This window comes from Colius striatus, chromosome 2, assembly GCF_028858725.1.
Source record: "Colius striatus isolate bColStr4 chromosome 2, bColStr4.1.hap1, whole genome shotgun sequence".
NCBI lineage: Eukaryota > Metazoa > Chordata > Aves > Coliiformes > Coliidae > Colius > Colius striatus.
The window spans coordinates 122,433,109-122,453,146 of NC_084760.1; the positions used below are offsets into that span (position 1 = coordinate 122,433,109).

The 20,038-nt window shown below is 49.7% G+C and overlaps 3 long non-coding RNA genes across 3 annotated transcripts; all 3 read left to right on the top strand.

Annotated features, from left to right (window-relative positions):
• The first annotated feature begins 2,974 nt into the window (after positions 1 to 2,974).
• On the top strand, positions 2,975 to 5,780 carry LOC133624823 (uncharacterized). The gene is made up of 3 exons (XR_009818159.1): positions 2,975 to 3,258; positions 4,408 to 4,629; positions 5,194 to 5,780. It is a non-coding gene; the product is annotated as an uncharacterized LOC133624823 (long non-coding RNA).
• Positions 5,781 to 10,103: 4,323 nt separating this feature from the next.
• Positions 10,104 to 12,909, top strand: LOC133624822 (uncharacterized). Its single transcript, XR_009818158.1, has 3 exons — positions 10,104 to 10,387; positions 11,537 to 11,758; positions 12,323 to 12,909. It is a non-coding gene; the product is annotated as an uncharacterized LOC133624822 (long non-coding RNA).
• A 4,331-nt stretch (positions 12,910 to 17,240) lies between these two features.
• On the top strand, positions 17,241 to 20,038 carry LOC133624824 (uncharacterized). The gene is made up of 3 exons (XR_009818160.1): positions 17,241 to 17,516; positions 18,666 to 18,887; positions 19,452 to 20,038. It is a non-coding gene; the product is annotated as an uncharacterized LOC133624824 (long non-coding RNA).

Below are 20,038 nucleotides of genomic sequence, written 5' to 3' on the forward strand. Positions count from 1 at the left end.
TCTTGGTGGAATGTACTTTGTGCACACAGTATAAATATACAGAATTCTTTCCAGAGAATTGGAGTATTCTTCTGAATTTATGACAGGTAGGTTTCTGAAACTGAAAGGATTGACTGATAATTGGAAGACTTGATTGGTTTTACAGTGTGCATATATTTACACATACAGAATTTGTTCATGATAACTAGACTACTCCTCTGAATATAATGCGGGTATATATCTGAATGTTACAGAATTTGACTGATAATTGGAGGGCTTGGTGGAATATATTTTATGCACACAGCACTCGGCGCTGCCACCCAGTGGCGGAAAACGAGATCGGAGCCCGGGACGCTCGGCGCTGCCACCCAGTGGCGGAAAACGAGATCGCAGCCCGGGAGCCGCGCGGCGCTGCCACCTAGTGGCGAGAAACGAGATGGCAGGCTTTAATCTGCGTTTCATCTGTTTGTTGTGCCTTTCTCTTCTACCTTTTCCCTACCGATTTTCTACCGGTTTTCTGCCTTTCTTCTGTATTTCTCCTGCCTTACTTCTTGCTTCCTGCCACGTTTTAGTGCCGTTGCTCAGCCTTTGAACTGCCGTTTTTCCTGTCGTTTCAAAATTCGTTTCCAACGTTTTCTGTCTCTCTTCTGATATTTTTTTCCGCCGTTCTCCTGCCTCTCTTCTGTCCTCCCTCTGCCTTCTCTCAGCCTTTTCTCTGTGCGTTTTCTGCTTTTTTCCCCGCGGTTTTCTATATTTTCCTGCCACTTTTCTGCCTTTCTTCGCCAATTTCTTCTCCCTGATCGCTCCCTCGCTTCCGCCTTTAATCTCCCTTGCTTCTGGGTTTTTTTTCTGCTTTTTTACTGCCGCTTCTTTGGGTTTTTTCTGCTTTTTTTCGAATTTTTTCGGCTTTTTTACCTGCCGGCCAATCGGAATCGCGCGTCGCCCGTTCCCGGTTCACGTGTCCGCCCGCGGCCAATCGGAAAGCGGCGTCGCTTCGTCCGCCATCTTGAATTTCTCGGCCAGTGGGACTCGCGCGTCGGCGTCGCTTAGCAACGCCCGAGCCAATCGGAACGCCGCGTCTTCTCGCGGCCATCTTGAATTTTTTCGGCCAATCGGAATCTCCCGCCGGCGTCGCTTAGCAACGCCCGAGCCAATCGGAAGGCCGCGTCCTCTCGCGGCCATCTTGGATTTTTCGGCCAATCGGAATCGCGCGTCGCCCGTTCCTGCTTCACGTGCCCGCCCGCGGCCAATCGGAAAGCGCCGTCGTTTCGCCGCCATTTTGAATTTCGCGGCCAATCGGAATCGCGCGTCGCCGTTGCCCGGCAACGCCGCCGCCAATCGGAACGTTGCGCTCGCCGCTGCCACCCGGTGGCCAAAAGCCATACCGCAGCTTTTTTTAAGCTCTCTCTCCTGCCGGGTGCCGCGCGCGCCAGCAGCCAATCAGAAAATTCCCGCCGTTTTCGCCGCCATTTTGAACGGCATTTTCTCTTCTCGGCACGGGGGAGAGGAGACTTTCCCAGCCCGATCTGAACCGCAGCTGGACGCCTGAGAGGTACGGGCGTGTTGCTCCACCAACCGTCCCTCCGCTCGGGCTGGTGTGTGCTGATGGGCTCTGGCTGGTGGGATGCACCTGGCCGTGCTGCTGCCTGCTAGCATGCTCACACCTCCTCTCTTTCCAGAGCGGCAGCCGAAAGCTGATTCTTTCACCTAATTCAGGGACAGAAAAGCTCCTGTCCATTAGCCTGCTCCAAGCCAGGAGCTCTGTTCCACAGAACCAGTTTTTCTACTTTTCTGAGGTCTTTTGTTTGGTTTTTTTTTTTTTTTAAGCTTATTATCTAGTCAGTTAACATCTCGGCAGCAGCTTTTGTTGAGGTTTCCCCCTGAACTGAAGAGGGTCTTCCATAGAGTATTTTGAAGGGACTTAATGTCTCCTCAGTCCTCAGTTTGGTTCTTGTTCGCAACAAGGCTAGAGGTCGTAACAGAGGCCAGGCTAGTCCGGTTTCTCGGCACAATTTTTCAATCTGTCATTTAAGGAAGTGGTTCGTCTTCTTTACCTGGCCCGTTGCTTGGGGTCTTTAGGGAGTGTGCAACTGCCAGTCTATCCCCAGAACCCGACTAATTTGTTGCGTAATTTTGGTCACAAATTGAGGGTCTCTGTCTGAGGATATTACTGCTGGGATCCCAAATCTCGGTATTACTTCATGTAGTAAAGCCTTAGTTACCTCTTTAGCCTTGTTTGTTTGGCAAGGGAATGCTTCTGGCCGTCCTGAAAAGGTATCAGTTAGTACAAGTAGATATTGGAACCCCCTTTTTCTTTCAAGTTCTGAAAAGTCAATTTGCCACCACTGTCCAGGGGAAGTACCCTTCCCAAATCTCACATTGTTGTGTTTCTTGTTTGATGGTTGTGTACAAGTTATAGGCGACAATGCGTTTGCTCAGATACTTACGTAGGGCTTTGACTCCTCAGTGAGACTTTCTATGTTCAACCAGGATTATAACCCAAAAGTAACGTGCTCGGCACCGCTACTGTCACCTGTGGTGGTGTAGCCCAACCGTTGTTCTCTGGTTTTCCCCCTAAATCCTGAATCGATTTCTGGTCGTCTTTTGAATGGTTAGGAATTTGGTTGATTGGGATTTTTCCATCCGGAATCAGAGAGGGTATCTCTGCTGTACCTTTTTCAGCTGCTGTCTTTGCTTCCTGATCTGCCGCCGAATTGGCTACCTCTTGTGCAGCTGTTCCGTTTTGGTGAGCTTTGCAATGCATAATCGCTACTTGCTTTGGTAACTTTAGCCATGCTAAAATATGCACGGTACCGGTACAGCAATTCTGCAAGCAATTATATACCACACACGTTGCCCCCGCTGTCCCAGCGAGGAGCGCCCAAGTTACCGTACCAGCGAACTCGCTAATTCCCCAGGGGCGAGCAGTATCGCTCCCTCACCCGGGCGCAAGGGGTACTTATACCCCCCTTTACAACTTACAGGGTCTTGGTGATCTCCGCTACTCCCCGTCACAGCGTGAGGTGTCCCATACGCGGCTTATGGACTCATCCCCTCTACCCCTGCAGGCTTCCCAGTTTACGTTCCCGGCCCGCTCGGTCTCTTCCCCTGCAGCGATGGGATGGGGATGGGAGACTCTCTGGAGAAGCAGTCTGGTGGCGCACCCAGAATGTCCCACGCCCCGCCCGGTCCAGCAGCCGGGCCGAGAGGGTCTCCTGCCTGGCTCGCCAATTGACGTGCGGAACAAAGTCTACCACACGGTGAAGGGTTATGAACCAGGTATGTATTGCGCCGGTGGGTGCGAGGGAGATAATTCTGCCCAGCTCGTGCACCTTATTGTATAACAAAGGGCTACGTACAGGGTACAGGTAGGGGTACGCAGAAGTGCCTATTACATATTTATGACCTATCCCCGCTTCGTATTGTGGTGTAAGGCTCCTTCCGGTTTGTACTGGTGCAGCGTCTCCGGTAGATTTCCATGCCACGGAGCAGAACGCAAGCAATTCTGTTTTCCACATTCCGAGTCCTTCTTATCTGCAGCTGTCTGCCCTCCAGCTTCTTTGTTTTCAGCATTCGGGGTCTTCAAGGCCTCTACTGGTTCGAATTCCAGTGAGCTGAAGTTTCTTATCATGGTGCTATTTTACAGTGAATCGTGTCTTTCTCAATTTCTGATTTTCCCTTTGTTCTGAGTAATAATACTGAATCCTGCAGCAGCGCTCGGAGGTCCTGACTCTGGCCAAGTCTTTGTTACGCTTGACTGTTTTTAACTGATTCCTGCCAGAAAGATGTTGGGAGCTGTGGGTACACGAGGCTGCGCAGGGCGGGAGCAGGGAGTGCTGCCTGGGGCAGGTGGGGGCAAGGAATGGCCAGGGGCTTGTGGCAGGGATGTGCCCTCCAGCTGTGGGGGCTGTAGGGTGCCCACGGAGGGATTTGGGGGAGAAAACGAGGGTCAGAGGAGCCCTTCTCGCTCTCTGCGACTACCTGAAAGGAAGCTGTAGCGAGGTGGGAGTGGGTCTGTCCTCCCCAGTAGCAAGCAATAGAACGAGAGGAGACGGCCGCAAGTTGCACCGGGGGAGGTTCAAGCTGGATCTGAGGAGGAATTTCTTTGCTGACAGGGTTGTCAGGCGTTGGAGCGGCTGCCCAGGGAGGTGCAGGAGTGACCGTCCCTGGAGGGATTTCAGAGCCGGGTGGATGTTGCACTACGGGAAGTGGGCTGGTGGGCGATAGGGCTGGGACAAAGGCTGCGCTCGACGAGCTTCAAGCTCTCTTCCAGCTGAAACCGTTCTGTGACTCCGTGCTGCTGGGTGTGGGGTGGGCAGAGGGGGGCTGGGCTGGGCTGTCCACTGGGACCCCCACCAATGGCTGGAGCGGTAGGACGTAGCCCAGGCTGTGGCTCTGACCGGGGTGGTTTGTCCTTCTGCTCCCCAGGGGAGGCCTGGCGCCTGGAGGATGACTGCACACATCCCCCCTGCGACCCCCAGCTCGGCACGGCCGTGCAGGACGCTCCCTTCAGCTGCTTCCGCACCTGCTCCTTCTACACGAGGAAGAGCCCGTCTGTGGATAAGCAACCGCATGGGTGCCCTCAGCTACGCCCCGCACCCCGCTGAGAGCGAGGCCGAGCGCGTCAAAGCCAAGCTCGGGCGGCAGTTTGTGAGTATGAGGCTGTGCAGCCCCACTGCCTTCACACACACACACACAAACACGCAGCTTCCTAACAGCACCCACAGGGCACAGCTCTCTTGATGTGCAACGTAACCTAAACAGCAGAAAAAGAGGCTTTTCCAGCTTGGTGGAGGAGCTGGAGGCAGCAGGTTGAGTTTGGTTGTGCTGCAGCAGAGTCCTGCCTGGCCTGGGGAGTGCCTGGCTGCCCACATCCCACCGGGCTGTGCTGGCGCTGACTGGCTCTTACCCAGCTGAGTGATGCCTGGGATCAGTGCCTTGCCTCCGAGTACTGCTCTCTAAGGTAGCAACCAAGTAGGAACTGAGTTTTCCTGTCCTTGTCCCCACGTATATGAGCAACTGAGTCTTTTCAAGGGTTCAAGCAGATTGGCTCAGTGAGGGGCAGGGGTGAGCAATGAGACCTTGGGGCAGCTCAGCCCTTTTTTGTCCCTTCAGGGCGTCTCGGTTGCAGGATGGGAGGGCCACGTCAGGCGTGTGCCACAGCTACAGGATACTGATCAATGTTCAGTGGGCTTTGCTTCTCCTCTTTCCCAGAGGCACCTGATCCGGGGATACACGTGGCTTTCCTCCTGCTGCGTGACTGGCCTCGGCCTTGTAATGAGGGCTCCGGTGTCCCGCTGCTGAAAAGAGCTCGGTGTTGGTTAAAAATGGTAACTAGACTACTCCTCTGACTTTAATGGTGGTATATATCTGAAAGTTACAGAATTTGGTTGATAATTCGAGTGCTTTATTGAATGTACTTTGTGTACACAGTATAAAAATACATATTTCTCGTCTAAGAATTGGAATATTCTTCTGAATGTATGAAAGGTAACTTTGTGAAACGGAAAGGATTTGACTGATAATTCGAGGACATGTTTGAATTTACTGTGTGTACACAATACAACATACAGAATTTGTGCCTGACAACTAGACTACTCCTTTGAATTTAATGCAGGTATATATCTGAAAGTTATAGAATTTTCTGATACTTGGAGAGCTTGGTGGAATATAATTTGTGCACACAGTATAAACATACGGAATTCTCGTCCAAGGCTTGGAGTATTCTTCTGAATTTATGACAGGTAGCTTTCTTAAAGTGATAGGATTTGACTGATAATTGGAAGACTTGATTGATTTTACAGTGTACACAAATTTACACATACAGAATTTGTGCTTGATAACTAGACTACTCTTCTGAATTTAATGCTTGTATACATCTTAAATTTGCAGAATTTGGCTGATAATGCGAGGTCTTGGTGGAAAATAGTCTGTGTACACAGTATAAAAGATACAGAATTGTTTTCAGAGAATTGGAGTATTCTTCTGAATTTATGACAGGTAGCTTTCTGAAACTGAAAGGATTTGACTGATAATTGGAAGCTTTGATTCATTTTATAGTGTGCTGAGATTTACACATAAAGAATTTTTGCCTGATAACTAGACTACTCTTCTGAATTTAATGCTTGTATACATCTTAAATTTGCAGAATTTGGCTGATAATTCGAGGTCTTGGTGGAAAATAGTCTGTGTACACAGTAGAAATAGATAGAATTCTTTCTAGAGAATTGGAGTATTCTTCTGAATTTATGACAGGTAGGTTTCTGAAAGTGAAATGATTTGACTGATAATTGGAAACCTTGATTGATTTTACAGTTTGCACAGATTTAGACATACAGAATTTGTGCCTGATAACTAGACTACTCACGTGAATTTTTTGCTGGTATATATCTGAAAGTAAAAGAATTTGGCTTGTAATTGGAGGGCTTGGTGGAATGTACTTTGTGCACAGAGTAGAAAGATACAGAATTATCACTTGAGAATTGGAGTATTCTTCTGAATTTATTACAGGTAGCGTTATGAAACGGAAAGGATGTGACTGATAATTGGAAGACTTGATTGATTTTACAGTGTGCAGAGATTTAGACATACAGAATTTGTGCCTGATAAGTAGACTACTCCTCTGAATTTAATGCTTGTATGTATCTGAAAGTTACAGAATTTTGGCTGGTAATTGGATGGCCTGGTGGAATGTACGAATTACAGTATTCTTTTGAATTTATGACAGGTAGCTTTCTGAATCTGAAAGGATTTGACCGATAATTGGAGGACATGGTTGAATTTACTGTGTGTACACAATACAACATACAGAATTTGTGCCTGACAACTAGAGTACTCCTCTGAATTTAATGCTGGTATATATCTGAACGTTGCAGAATTTGGCTGATAATTTGAGTACTTTGTGGAATGTACCTTGTGCACACAGTATAAAGATACAGAATTTATTCCAGAGAGTTACAGTATTCTTCTGAATTTATTACAGGTGGCTTTCTGAAACTGAAAGGATTTGACTGATAATTGGAAGACTTGATTGATTTTACCGTGTGCACAGATTTATATATACAGAATTTGTGCCTGATAAGTAGACTACTCCTCTGAATTTAATGCTGGTATATATCTGAAAGTTAAAGAATTTTTTGATTATTGGAGGTCTTGGTGGAATGTACTTTGTGCACACAGTATAAATATACAGAATTCTTTCCAGAGAATTGGAGTATTCTTCTGAATTTATGACAGGTAGGTTTCTGAAACTGAAAGGATTGACTGATAATTGGAAGACTTGATTGGTTTTACAGTGTGCATATATTTACACATACAGAATTTGTTCATGATAACTAGACTACTCCTCTGAATATAATGCGGGTATATATCTGAATGTTACAGAATTTGACTGATAATTGGAGGGCTTGGTGGAATATATTTTATGCACACAGCACTCGGCGCTGCCACCCAGTGGCGGAAAACGAGATCGGAGCCCGGGACGCTCGGCGCTGCCACCCAGTGGCGGAAAACGAGATCGCAGCCCGGGAGCCGCGCGGCGCTGCCACCTAGTGGCGAGAAACGAGATGGCAGGCTTTAATCTGCGTTTCATCTGTTTGTTGTGCCTTTCTCTTCTACCTTTTCCCTACCGATTTTCTACCGGTTTTCTGCCTTTCTTCTGTATTTCTCCTGCCTTACTTCTTGCTTCCTGCCACGTTTTAGTGCCGTTGCTCAGCCTTTGAACTGCCGTTTTTCCTGTCGTTTCAAAATTCGTTTCCAACGTTTTCTGTCTCTCTTCTGATATTTTTTTCCGCCGTTCTCCTGCCTCTCTTCTGTCCTCCCTCTGCCTTCTCTCAGCCTTTTCTCTGTGCGTTTTCTGCTTTTTTCCCCGCGGTTTTCTATATTTTCCTGCCACTTTTCTGCCTTTCTTCGCCAATTTCTTCTCCCTGATCGCTCCCTCGCTTCCGCCTTTAATCTCCCTTGCTTCTGGGTTTTTTTTCTGCTTTTTTACTGCCGCTTCTTTGGGTTTTTTCTGCTTTTTTTCGAATTTTTTCGGCTTTTTTACCTGCCGGCCAATCGGAATCGCGCGTCGCCCGTTCCCGGTTCACGTGTCCGCCCGCGGCCAATCGGAAAGCGGCGTCGCTTCGTCCGCCATCTTGAATTTCTCGGCCAGTGGGACTCGCGCGTCGGCGTCGCTTAGCAACGCCCGAGCCAATCGGAACGCCGCGTCTTCTCGCGGCCATCTTGAATTTTTTCGGCCAATCGGAATCTCCCGCCGGCGTCGCTTAGCAACGCCCGAGCCAATCGGAAGGCCGCGTCCTCTCGCGGCCATCTTGGATTTTTCGGCCAATCGGAATCGCGCGTCGCCCGTTCCTGCTTCACGTGCCCGCCCGCGGCCAATCGGAAAGCGCCGTCGTTTCGCCGCCATTTTGAATTTCGCGGCCAATCGGAATCGCGCGTCGCCGTTGCCCGGCAACGCCGCCGCCAATCGGAACGTTGCGCTCGCCGCTGCCACCCGGTGGCCAAAAGCCATACCGCAGCTTTTTTTAAGCTCTCTCTCCTGCCGGGTGCCGCGCGCGCCAGCAGCCAATCAGAAAATTCCCGCCGTTTTCGCCGCCATTTTGAACGGCATTTTCTCTTCTCGGCACGGGGGAGAGGAGACTTTCCCAGCCCGATCTGAACCGCAGCTGGACGCCTGAGAGGTACGGGCGTGTTGCTCCACCGACCGTCCCTCCGCTCGGGCTGGTGTGTGCTGATGGGCTCTGGCTGGTGGGATGCACCTGGCCGTGCTGCTGCCTGCTAGCATGCTCACACCTCCTCTCTTTCCAGAGCGGCAGCCGAAAGCTGATTCTTTCACCTAATTCAGGGACAGAAAAGCTCCTGTCCATTAGCCTGCTCCAAGCCAGGAGCTCTGTTCCACAGAACCAGTTTTTCTACTTTTCTGAGGTCTTTTGTTTGGTTTTTTTTTTTTTTTAAGCTTATTATCTAGTCAGTTAACATCTCGGCAGCAGCTTTTGTTGAGGTTTCCCCCTGAACTGAAGAGGGTCTTCCATAGAGTATTTTGAAGGGACTTAATGTCTCCTCAGTCCTCAGTTTGGTTCTTGTTCGCAACAAGGCTAGAGGTCGTAACAGAGGCCAGGCTAGTCCGGTTTCTCGGCACAATTTTTCAATCTGTCATTTAAGGAAGTGGTTCGTCTTCTTTACCTGGCCCGTTGCTTGGGGTCTTTAGGGAGTGTGCAACTGCCAGTCTATCCCCAGAACCCGACTAATTTGTTGCGTAATTTTGGTCACAAATTGAGGGTCTCTGTCTGAGGATATTACTGCTGGGATCCCAAATCTCGGTATTACTTCATGTAGTAAAGCCTTAGTTACCTCTTTAGCCTTGTTTGTTTGGCAAGGGAATGCTTCTGGCCGTCCTGAAAAGGTATCAGTTAGTACAAGTAGATATTGGAACCCCCTTTTTCTTTCAAGTTCTGAAAAGTCAATTTGCCACCACTGTCCAGGGGAAGTACCCTTCCCAAATCTCACATTGTTGTGTTTCTTGTTTGATGGTTGTGTACAAGTTATAGGCGACAATGCGTTTGCTCAGATACTTACGTAGGGCTTTGACTCCTCAGTGAGACTTTCTATGTTCAACCAGGATTATAACCCAAAAGTAACGTGCTCGGCACCGCTACTGTCACCTGTGGTGGTGTAGCCCAACCGTTGTTCTCTGGTTTTCCCCCTAAATCCTGAATCGATTTCTGGTCGTCTTTTGAATGGTTAGGAATTTGGTTGATTGGGATTTTTCCATCCGGAATCAGAGAGGGTATCTCTGCTGTACCTTTTTCAGCTGCTGTCTTTGCTTCCTGATCTGCCGCCGAATTGGCTACCTCTTGTGCAGCTGTTCCGTTTTGGTGAGCTTTGCAATGCATAATCGCTACTTGCTTTGGTAACTTTAGCCATGCTAAAATATGCACGGTACCGGTACAGCAATTCTGCAAGCAATTATATACCACACACGTTGCCCCCGCTGTCCCAGCGAGGAGCGCCCAAGTTACCGTACCAGCGAACTCGCTAATTCCCCAGGGGCGAGCAGTATCGCTCCCTCACCCGGGCGCAAGGGGTACTTATACCCCCCTTTACAACTTACAGGGTCTTGGTGATCTCCGCTACTCCCCGTCACAGCGTGAGGTGTCCCATACGCGGCTTATGGACTCATCCCCTCTACCCCTGCAGGCTTCCCAGTTTACGTTCCCGGCCCGCTCGGTCTCTTCCCCTGCAGCGATGGGATGGGGATGGGAGACTCTCTGGAGAAGCAGTCTGGTGGCGCACCCAGAATGTCCCACGCCCCGCCCGGTCCAGCAGCCGGGCCGAGAGGGTCTCCTGCCTGGCTCGCCAATTGACGTGCGGAACAAAGTCTACCACACGGTGAAGGGTTATGAACCAGGTATGTATTGCGCCGGTGGGTGCGAGGGAGATAATTCTGCCCAGCTCGTGCACCTTATTGTATAACAAAGGGCTACGTACAGGGTACAGGTAGGGGTACGCAGAAGTGCCTATTACATATTTATGACCTATCCCCGCTTCGTATTGTGGTGTAAGGCTCCTTCCGGTTTGTACTGGTGCAGCGTCTCCGGTAGATTTCCATGCCACGGAGCAGAACGCAAGCAATTCTGTTTTCCACATTCCGAGTCCTTCTTATCTGCAGCTGTCTGCCCTCCAGCTTCTTTGTTTTCAGCATTCGGGGTCTTCAAGGCCTCTACTGGTTCGAATTCCAGTGAGCTGAGGTTTCTTATCATGGTGTTATTTTACAGTGAATCGTGTCTTTCTCAATTTCTGATTTTCCCTTTGTTCTGAGTAATAATACTGAATCCTGCAGCAGCGCTCGGAGGTCCTGACTCTGGCCAAGTCTTTGTTACGCTTGACTGTTTTTAACTGATTCCTGCCAGAAAGATGTTGGGAGCTGTGGGTACACGAGGCTGCGCAGGGCGGGAGCAGGGAGTGCTGCCTGGGGCAGGTGGGGGCAAGGAATGGCCAGGGGCTTGTGGCAGGGATGTGCCCTCCAGCTGTGGGGGCTGTAGGGTGCCCACGGAGGGATTTGGGGGAGAAAACGAGGGTCAGAGGAGCCCTTCTCGCTCTCTGCGACTACCTGAAAGGAAGCTGTAGCGAGGTGGGAGTGGGTCTGTCCTCCCCAGTAGCAAGCAATAGAACGAGAGGAGACGGCCGCAAGTTGCACCGGGGGAGGTTCAAGCTGGATCTGAGGAGGAATTTCTTTGCTGACAGGGTTGTCAGGCGTTGGAGCGGCTGCCCAGGGAGGTGCAGGAGTGACCGTCCCTGGAGGGATTTCAGAGCCGGGTGGATGTTGCACTACGGGAAGTGGGCTGGTGGGCGATAGGGCTGGGACAAAGGCTGCGCTCGACGAGCTTCAAGCTCTCTTCCAGCTGAAACCGTTCTGTGACTCCGTGCTGCTGGGTGTGGGGTGGGCAGAGGGGGGCTGGGCTGGGCTGTCCACTGGGACCCCCACCAATGGCTGGAGCGGTAGGACGTAGCCCAGGCTGTGGCTCTGACCGGGGTGGTTTGTCCTTCTGCTCCCCAGGGGAGGCCTGGCGCCTGGAGGATGACTGCACACATCCCCCCTGCGACCCCCAGCTCGGCACGGCCGTGCAGGACGCTCCCTTCAGCTGCTTCCGCACCTGCTCCTTCTACACGAGGAAGAGCCCGTCTGTGGATAAGCAACCGCATGGGTGCCCTCAGCTACGCCCCGCACCCCGCTGAGAGCGAGGCCGAGCGCGTCAAAGCCAAGCTCGGGCGGCAGTTTGTGAGTATGAGGCTGTGCAGCCCCACTGCCTTCACACACACACACACAAACACGCAGCTTCCTAACAGCACCCACAGGGCACAGCTCTCTTGATGTGCAACGTAACCTAAACAGCAGAAAAAGAGGCTTTTCCAGCTTGGTGGAGGAGCTGGAGGCAGCAGGTTGAGTTTGGTTGTGCTGCGGCAGAGTCCTGCCTGGCCTGGGGAGTGCCTGGCTGCCCACATCCCACCGGGCTGTGCTGGCGCTGACTGGCTCTTACCCAGCTGAGTGATGCCTGGGATCAGTGCCTTGCCTCCGAGTACTGCTCTCTAAGGTAGCAACCAAGTAGGAACTGAGTTTTCCTGTCCTTGTCCCCACGTATATGAGCAACTGAGTCTTTTCAAGGGTTCAAGCAGATTGGCTCAGTGAGGGGCAGGGGTGAGCAATGAGACCTTGGGGCAGCTCAGCCCTTTTTTGTCCCTTCAGGGCGTCTCGGTTGCAGGATGGGAGGGCCACGTCAGGCGTGTGCCACAGCTACAGGATACTGATCAATGTTCAGTGGGCTTTGCTTCTCCTCTTTCCCAGAGGCACCTGATCCGGGGATACACGTGGCTTTCCTCCTGCTGCGTGACTGGCCTCGGCCTTGTAATGAGGGCTCCGGTGTCCCGCTGCTGAAAAGAGCTCGGTGTTGGTTAAAAATGGTAACTAGACTACTCCTCTGACTTTAATGGTGGTATATATCTGAAAGTTACAGAATTTGGTTGATAATTCGAGTGCTTTATTGAATGTACTTTGTGTACACAGTATAAAAATACATATTTCTCGTCTAAGAATTGGAATATTCTTCTGAATGTATGAAAGGTAACTTTGTGAAACGGAAAGGATTTGACTGATAATTCGAGGACATGTTTGAATTTACTGTGTGTACACAATACAACATACAGAATTTGTGCCTGACAACTAGACTACTCCTTTGAATTTAATGCAGGTATATATCTGAAAGTTATAGAATTTTCTGATACTTGGAGAGCTTGGTGGAATATAATTTGTGCACACAGTATAAACATACGGAATTCTCGTCCAAGGCTTGGAGTATTCTTCTGAATTTATGACAGGTAGCTTTCTTAAAGTGATAGGATTTGACTGATAATTGGAAGACTTGATTGATTTTACAGTGTACACAAATTTACACATACAGAATTTGTGCTTGATAACTAGACTACTCTTCTGAATTTAATGCTTGTATACATCTTAAATTTGCAGAATTTGGCTGATAATGCGAGGTCTTGGTGGAAAATAGTCTGTGTACACAGTATAAAAGATACAGAATTGTTTTCAGAGAATTGGAGTATTCTTCTGAATTTATGACAGGTAGCTTTCTGAAACTGAAAGGATTTGACTGATAATTGGAAGCTTTGATTCATTTTATAGTGTGCTGAGATTTACACATAAAGAATTTTTGCCTGATAACTAGACTACTCTTCTGAATTTAATGCTTGTATACATCTTAAATTTGCAGAATTTGGCTGATAATTCGAGGTCTTGGTGGAAAATAGTCTGTGTACACAGTAGAAATAGATAGAATTCTTTCTAGAGAATTGGAGTATTCTTCTGAATTTATGACAGGTAGGTTTCTGAAAGTGAAATGATTTGACTGATAATTGGAAACCTTGATTGATTTTACAGTTTGCACAGATTTAGACATACAGAATTTGTGCCTGATAACTAGACTACTCACGTGAATTTTTTGCTGGTATATATCTGAAAGTAAAAGAATTTGGCTTGTAATTGGAGGGCTTGGTGGAATGTACTTTGTGCACAGAGTAGAAAGATACAGAATTATCACTTGAGAATTGGAGTATTCTTCTGAATTTATTACAGGTAGCGTTATGAAACGGAAAGGATGTGACTGATAATTGGAAGACTTGATTGATTTTACAGTGTGCAGAGATTTAGACATACAGAATTTGTGCCTGATAAGTAGACTACTCCTCTGAATTTAATGCTTGTATGTATCTGAAAGTTACAGAATTTTGGCTGGTAATTGGATGGCCTGGTGGAATGTACGAATTACAGTATTCTTTTGAATTTATGACAGGTAGCTTTCTGAATCTGAAAGGATTTGACCGATAATTGGAGGACATGGTTGAATTTACTGTGTGTACACAATACAACATACAGAATTTGTGCCTGACAACTAGAGTACTCCTCTGAATTTAATGCTGGTATATATCTGAACGTTGCAGAATTTGGCTGATAATTTGAGTACTTTGTGGAATGTACCTTGTGCACACAGTATAAAGATACAGAATTTATTCCAGAGAGTTACAGTATTCTTCTGAATTTATTACAGGTGGCTTTCTGAAACTGAAAGGATTTGACTGATAATTGGAAGACTTGATTGATTTTACCGTGTGCACAGATTTATATATACAGAATTTGTGCCTGATAAGTAGACTACTCCTCTGAATTTAATGCTGGTATATATCTGAAAGTTAAAGAATTTTTTGATTATTGGAGGTCTTGGTGGAATGTACTTTGTGCACACAGTATAAATATACAGAATTCTTTCCAGAGAATTGGAGTATTCTTCTGAATTTATGACAGGTAGGTTTCTGAAACTGAAAGGATTGACTGATAATTGGAAGACTTGATTGGTTTTACAGTGTGCATATATTTACACATACAGAATTTGTTCATGATAACTAGACTACTCCTCTGAATATAATGCGGGTATATATCTGAATGTTACAGAATTTGACTGATAATTGGAGGGCTTGGTGGAATATATTTTATGCACACAGCACTCGGCGCTGCCACCCAGTGGCGGAAAACGAGATCGGAGCCCGGGACGCTCGGCGCTGCCACCCAGTGGCGGAAAACGAGATCGCAGCCCGGGAGCCGCGCGGCGCTGCCACCTAGTGGCGAGAAACGAGATGGCAGGCTTTAATCTGCGTTTCATCTGTTTGTTGTGCCTTTCTCTTCTACCTTTTCCCTACCGATTTTCTACCGGTTTTCTGCCTTTCTTCTGTATTTCTCCTGCCTTACTTCTTGCTTCCTGCCACGTTTTAGTGCCGTTGCTCAGCCTTTGAACTGCCGTTTTTCCTGTCGTTTCAAAATTCGTTTCCAACGTTTTCTGTCTCTCTTCTGATATTTTTTTCCGCCGTTCTCCTGCCTCTCTTCTGTCCTCCCTCTGCCTTCTCTCAGCCTTTTCTCTGTGCGTTTTCTGCTTTTTTCCCCGCGGTTTTCTATATTTTCCTGCCACTTTTCTGCCTTTCTTCGCCAATTTCTTCTCCCTGATCGCTCCCTCGCTTCCGCCTTTAATCTCCCTTGCTTCTGGGTTTTTTTTCTGCTTTTTTACTGCCGCTTCTTTGGGTTTTTTCTGCTTTTTTTCGAATTTTTTCGGCTTTTTTACCTGCCGGCCAATCGGAATCGCGCGTCGCCCGTTCCCGGTTCACGTGTCCGCCCGCGGCCAATCGGAAAGCGGCGTCGCTTCGTCCGCCATCTTGAATTTCTCGGCCAGTGGGACTCGCGCGTCGGCGTCGCTTAGCAACGCCCGAGCCAATCGGAACGCCGCGTCTTCTCGCGGCCATCTTGAATTTTTTCGGCCAATCGGAATCTCCCGCCGGCGTCGCTTAGCAACGCCCGAGCCAATCGGAAGGCCGCGTCCTCTCGCGGCCATCTTGGATTTTTCGGCCAATCGGAATCGCGCGTCGCCCGTTCCTGCTTCACGTGCCCGCCCGCGGCCAATCGGAAAGCGCCGTCGTTTCGCCGCCATTTTGAATTTCGCGGCCAATCGGAATCGCGCGTCGCCGTTGCCCGGCAACGCCGCCGCCAATCGGAACGTTGCGCTCGCCGCTGCCACCCGGTGGCCAAAAGCCATACCGCAGCTTTTTTTAAGCTCTCTCTCCTGCCGGGTGCCGCGCGCGCCAGCAGCCAATCAGGAAATTCCCGCCGTTTTCGCCGCCATTTTGAACGGCATTTTCTCTTCTCGGCACGGGGGAGAGGAGACTTTCCCAGCCCGATCTGAACCGCAGCTGGACGCCTGAGAGGTACGGGCGTGTTGCTCCACCGACCGTCCCTCCGCTCGGGCTGGTGTGTGCTGATGGGCTCTGGCTGGTGGGATGCACCTGGCCGTGCTGCTGCCTGCTAGCATGCTCACACCTCCTCTCTTTCCAGAGCGGCAGCCGAAAGCTGATTCTTTCACCTAATTCAGGGACAGAAAAGCTCCTGTCCATTAGCCTGCTCCAAGCCAGGAGCTCTGTTCCACAGAACCAGTTTTTCTACTTTTCTGAGGTCTTTTGTTTGGTTTTTTTTTTTTTTTAAGCTTATTATCTAGTCAGTTAACATCTCGGCAGCAGCTTTTGTTGAGGTTTCCCCCTGAACTGAAGAGGGTCTTCCATAGAGTATTTTGAAGGGACTTAATGTCTCCTCAGTCCTCAGTTTGGTTCTTGTTCGCAACAAGGCTAGAGGTCGTAACAGAGGCCAGGCTAGTCCGGTTTCTCGGCACAATTTTTCAATCTGTCATTTAAGGAAGTGGTTCGTCTTCTTTACCTGGCCCGTTGCTTGGGGTCTTTAGGGAGTGTGCAACTGCCAGTCTATCCCCAGAACCCGACTAATTTGTTGCGTAATTTTGGTCACAAATTGAGGGTCTCTGTCTGAGGATATTACTGCTGGGATCCCAAATCTCGGTATTACTTCATGTAGTAAAGCCTTAGTTACCTCTTTAGCCTTGTTTGTTTGGCAAGGGAATGCTTCTGGCCGTCCTGAAAAGGTATCAGTTAGTACAAGTAGATATTGGAACCCCCTTTTTCTTTCAAGTTCTGAAAAGTCAATTTGCCACCACTGTCCAGGGGAAGTACCCTTCCCAAATCTCACATTGTTGTGTTTCTTGTTTGATGGTTGTGTACAAGTTATAGGCGACAATGCGTTTGCTCAGATACTTACGTAGGGCTTTGACTCCTCAGTGAGACTTTCTATGTTCAACCAGGATTATAACCCAAAAGTAACGTGCTCGGCACCGCTACTGTCACCTGTGGTGGTGTAGCCCAACCGTTGTTCTCTGGTTTTCCCCCTAAATCCTGAATCGATTTCTGGTCGTCTTTTGAATGGTTAGGAATTTGGTTGATTGGGATTTTTCCATCCGGAATCAGAGAGGGTATCTCTGCTGTACCTTTTTCAGCTGCTGTCTTTGCTTCCTGATCTGCCGCCGAATTGGCTACCTCTTGTGCAGCTGTTCCGTTTTGGTGAGCTTTGCAATGCATAATCGCTACTTGCTTTGGTAACTTTAGCCATGCTAAAATATGCACGGTACCGGTACAGCAATTCTGCAAGCAATTATATACCACACACGTTGCCCCCGCTGTCCCAGCGAGGAGCGCCCAAGTTACCGTACCAGCGAACTCGCTAATTCCCCAGGGGCGAGCAGTATCGCTCCCTCACCCGGGCGCAAGGGGTACTTATACCCCCCTTTACAACTTACAGGGTCTTGGTGATCTCCGCTACTCCCCGTCACAGCGTGAGGTGTCCCATACGCGGCTTATGGACTCATCCCCTCTACCCCTGCAGGCTTCCCAGTTTACGTTCCCGGCCCGCTCGGTCTCTTCCCCTGCAGCGATGGGATGGGGATGGGAGACTCTCTGGAGAAGCAGTCTGGTGGCGCACCCAGAATGTCCCACGCCCCGCCCGGTCCAGCAGCCGGGCCGAGAGGGTCTCCTGCCTGGCTCGCCAATTGACGTGCGGAACAAAGTCTACCACACGGTGAAGGGTTATGAACCAGGTATGTATTGCGCCGGTGGGTGCGAGGGAGATAATTCTGCCCAGCTCGTGCACCTTATTGTATAACAAAGGGCTACGTACAGGGTACAGGTAGGGGTACGCAGAAGTGCCTATTACATATTTATGACCTATCCCCGCTTCGTATTGTGGTGTAAGGCTCCTTCCGGTTTGTACTGGTGCAGCGTCTCCGGTAGATTTCCATGCCACGGAGCAGAACGCAAGCAATTCTGTTTTCCACATTCCGAGTCCTTCTTATCTGCAGCTGTCTGCCCTCCAGCTTCTTTGTTTTCAGCATTCGGGGTCTTCAAGGCCTCTACTGGTTCGAATTCCAGTGAGCTGAGGTTTCTTATCATGGTGTTATTTTACAGTGAATCGTGTCTTTCTCAATTTCTGATTTTCCCTTTGTTCTGAGTAATAATACTGAATCCTGCAGCAGCGCTCGGAGGTCCTGACTCTGGCCAAGTCTTTGTTACGCTTGACTGTTTTTAACTGATTCCTGCCAGAAAGATGTTGGGAGCTGTGGGTACACGAGGCTGCGCAGGGCGGGAGCAGGGAGTGCTGCCTGGGGCAGGTGGGGGCAAGGAATGGCCAGGGGCTTGTGGCAGGGATGTGCCCTCCAGCTGTGGGGGCTGTAGGGTGCCCACGGAGGGATTTGGGGGAGAAAACGAGGGTCAGAGGAGCCCTTCTCGCTCTCTGCGACTACCTGAAAGGAAGCTGTAGCGAGGTGGGAGTGGGTCTGTCCTCCCCAGTAGCAAGCAATAGAACGAGAGGAGACGGCCGCAAGTTGCACCGGGGGAGGTTCAAGCTGGATCTGAGGAGGAATTTCTTTGCTGACAGGGTTGTCAGGCGTTGGAGCGGCTGCCCAGGGAGGTGCAGGAGTGACCGTCCCTGGAGGGATTTCAGAGCCGGGTGGATGTTGCACTACGGGAAGTGGGCTGGTGGGCGATAGGGCTGGGACAAAGGCTGCGCTCGACGAGCTTCAAGCTCTCTTCCAGCTGAAACCGTTCTGTGACTCCGTGCTGCTGGGTGTGGGGTGGGCAGAGGGGGGCTGGGCTGGGCTGTCCACTGGGACCCCCACCAATGGCTGGAGCGGTAGGACGTAGCCCAGGCTGTGGCTCTGACCGGGGTGGTTTGTCCTTCTGCTCCCCAGGGGAGGCCTGGCGCCTGGAGGATGACTGCACACATCCCCCCTGCGACCCCCAGCTCGGCACGGCCGTGCAGGACGCTCCCTTCAGCTGCTTCCGCACCTGCTCCTTCTACACGAGGAAGAGCCCGTCTGTGGATAAGCAACCGCATGGGTGCCCTCAGCTACGCCCCGCACCCCGCTGAGAGCGAGGCCGAGCGCGTCAAAGCCAAGCTCGGGCGGCAGTTTGTGAGTATGAGGCTGTGCAGCCCCACTGCCTTCACACACACACACACAAACACGCAGCTTCCTAACAGCACCCACAGGGCACAGCTCTCTTGATGTGCAACGTAACCTAAACAGCAGAAAAAGAGGCTTTTCCAGCTTGGTGGAGGAGCTGGAGGCAGCAGGTTGAGTTTGGTTGTGCTGCGGCAGAGTCCTGCCTGGCCTGGGGAGTGCCTGGCTGCCCACATCCCACCGGGCTGTGCTGGCGCTGACTGGCTCTTACCCAGCTGAGTGATGCCTGGGATCAGTGCCTTGCCTCCGAGTACTGCTCTCTAAGGTAGCAACCAAGTAGGAACTGAGTTTTCCTGTCCTTGTCCCCACGTATATGAGCAACTGAGTCTTTTCAAGGGTTCAAGCAGATTGGCTCAGTGAGGGGCAGGGGTGAGCAATGAGACCTTGGGGCAGCTCAGCCCTTTTTTGTCCCTTCAGGGCGTCTCGGTTGCAGGATGGGAGGGCCACGTCAGGCGTGTGCCACAGCTACAGGATACTGATCAATGTTCAGTGGGCTTTGCTTCTCCTCTTTCCCAGAGGCACCTGATCCGGGGATACACGTGGCTTTCCTCCTGCTGCGTGACTGGCCTCGGCCTTGTAATGAGGGCTCCGGTGTCCCGCTGCTGAAAAGAGCTCGGTGTTGGTTAAAAATGGTAACTAGACTACTCCTCTGACTTTAATGGTGGTATATATCTGAAAGTTACAGAATTTGGTTGATAATTCGAGTGCTTTATTGAATGTACTTTGTGTACACAGTATAAAAATACATATTTCTCGTCTAAGAATTGGAATATTCTTCTGAATGTATGAAAGGTAACTTTGTGAAACGGAAAGGATTTGACTGATAATTCGAGGACATGTTTGAATTTACTGTGTGTACACAATACAACATACAGAATTTGTGCCTGACAACTAGACTACTCCTTTGAATTTAATGCAGGTATATATCTGAAAGTTATAGAATTTTCTGATACTTGGAGAGCTTGGTGGAATATAATTTGTGCACACAGTATAAACATACGGAATTCTCGTCCAAGGCTTGGAGTATTCTTCTGAATTTATGACAGGTAGCTTTCTTAAAGTGATAGGATTTGACTGATAATTGGAAGACTTGATTGATTTTA